Below are 2,521 nucleotides of genomic sequence, written 5' to 3'. Positions count from 1 at the left end.
ATATTTTTTTTTTTTTACAAAGTTGCATTATACCGTGACAGAGTCACAAAACAATCTGCTTAGTAATATAGTTCATAAGACAAATATATACTGTCTATGATTACTAGACAATGTTGCAACAATCAGAATTTATAGTTTTAACAATATTTTTTATAATACTTTAGAATGTGAAAGTAAAAGTGAAAGTTTATGTATGTTTTCATTTTGCAATGAATTCAGTAATCCTTTATGGTGTGTTAAGGTGCAAGCTTTTGTTCATTTTATATAGTAATGAATGCAAACATCTGATCTCTTTGGTTGAAACGATCTGTAATTACACAAATACTAACGTTCAAATTGCATACGACAAAGAAGGGAATAAACGGCATTATTGTGACAGATTTACAAAATAATACACTTATAAAATTGTTAATGTGCCGAATTGTAGGCTGTTTGCCAGACAGTGTCGCAACCAATCAAAATGTAACGCTTTCTTAAATGCTTTATAATGTTTTAAGATGAAAGTCTCTGTATATTTTCATATAAAGATTTTTTTTAAGTAGTTTCTTGTTATTTGATCCCTTTGAAGGTGAAATGTTCTTCACTGAAAACTGCAACTAAAGTTTAAGCACATAAACTGAATATGACAATATGAAGCACAAAACCCCTTAATCTGAAAATAAACAAACAAATAAACCAGTTGTCTTAACTTAGTTTCGTGCTGATTTGAGAGTACAAATGTGCTTTAGCAAATAACGTAGCATCGGGCCCACAGAAAGACAGTGAGGGAGAAAGACAAAGCTACAGCGGGTCTCGACAGCTGACCTCTCGGGTCTGACCCCGTCCTCTCTGTTTCCACAGGCCATTCCACAACTCTCCTGCCAACATTTAAACACTTCCTGTAAGACAGGCGGGCGGCAGGAAGTTGCACCGTTGACCGGAGACGCTTCAGTCGAGAGCATGAAAGAACCGCAAGCGAGCCGATCGTAAGTAATATACAACGGCTTTCATCACACAGTGTTTTCCTTTCTGCTCATCTCTCTCTGTGTTGGAACACTTTGTGTGGACGTGCTGAACTTCTAGTGAGCGGCGAGCTGTACATGTGTGTGTGTTATTGGAATGTGTGTGTGCTGGTGTGGATGGGGTGGCTGATGAATGAGGCAGTGTGGCAGATTCACAGTGCGGATCTTACTGCAGCTGTAGGGGAAACTAATGGCTAGCAGGGACCACCGAGGTCTCTGAGCTAATACCTGCTTCCTCCATCACAAAAACTCAAGCCCTGACACACACACGCACACACACACACAGACAGACATTTTTACAGCCTGCCAAATGAAAGCTTCTCACCGCCAATACACTCAATACAAGCAATAAACCTCATACACCGAAAACATCCAACACTCTCAGAAAGAAATGTGCAAAACTTGTACCCTTAACAGCACCCTCACTTTTGTACCTTATCTACCCCTAAAGGGTGCATATTAGTGCATATTGCACTGTAAAACATATGTTTTTGAAGCTGTATATTAAACAAAGATTATTATACAAGAAAATACAATTTCAGTGTTTGTTTTTTTTTTACTTCAGAATGTCATGTTTAATTCAGTGCGTCACTTGCCGATTCATTGTAATAATTTACTAGGAATTGTTTCTTCACCTTTTTTTTTCTTTTTAGTGTGGGTATATTCTGGGTTAAATACAAGTTAAGCTCAATTCCAGTGAATAGGGACAATTTTTGCAGGATTTAAAACAGAAATGTGAAGTTTATAGTTTTATAAAAGCACTTACATTATTTTTTTTCTCCTAAAACATACACATTTGGGTTTGTAAATCTGTTTAAATAATACTTTTCCCTACAGCCATTTAGGTTGTAGGGTTTCTGGGTTTTATCGGGCTTCCCAAAACATATATATACAACAACAACCAAATACAAGAAGTTTGATCTCAAAGAATACAATTATTTATATTTAATATATTTATTATATGTACTATATGTATGTATGTATATGTGTGTGTGTGGTGTGTGTGTGTGCGTGTGTGCATGTGTGTTTGTGTGTGTGTGTATATATATATATTTTAAAATGTTATATTATACAATACATCATTTATAATTATATAATTATATAATTTAATTATATAATTAATATAAATGTATTTTTTTCATTATTATTATTATTATTATTATTATTATTATTATTTTAAGAAAAGGTGGGACAGGTGGAAATTAGTTTTTGTGGTTTTATCAACATTATGCTGCAACTGCTGAGAATGCATTTTAATTTCCAGTTCAGTTCCTAAAATTAATTTAATCACAATTCAAATTTGAATGTAATGAAGCAGAATTAAAATGTTTTGAAATTTATATGACCAATTTTTAACTACAAAAGTTAAAAACAAGACATGACAAATGTTTGAAGTTTGAAGGTTTATTGGTCTCTTTGAGGTGGATAGATGGATGGATGGATGGATGGATGGATTGATAGATAGATAGATAGATAGATAGATAGATAGATAGATAGATAGATAGATAGATAGATAGATA

Source organism: Sinocyclocheilus grahami, unplaced genomic scaffold, assembly GCF_001515645.1.
Source record: "Sinocyclocheilus grahami isolate Dianchi unplaced genomic scaffold, SAMN03320097.WGS_v1.1 scaffold41.1, whole genome shotgun sequence".
NCBI classification, from domain to species: Eukaryota; Metazoa; Chordata; class Actinopteri; order Cypriniformes; family Cyprinidae; genus Sinocyclocheilus; species Sinocyclocheilus grahami.
This window is presented reverse-complemented; position numbering follows the sequence as displayed.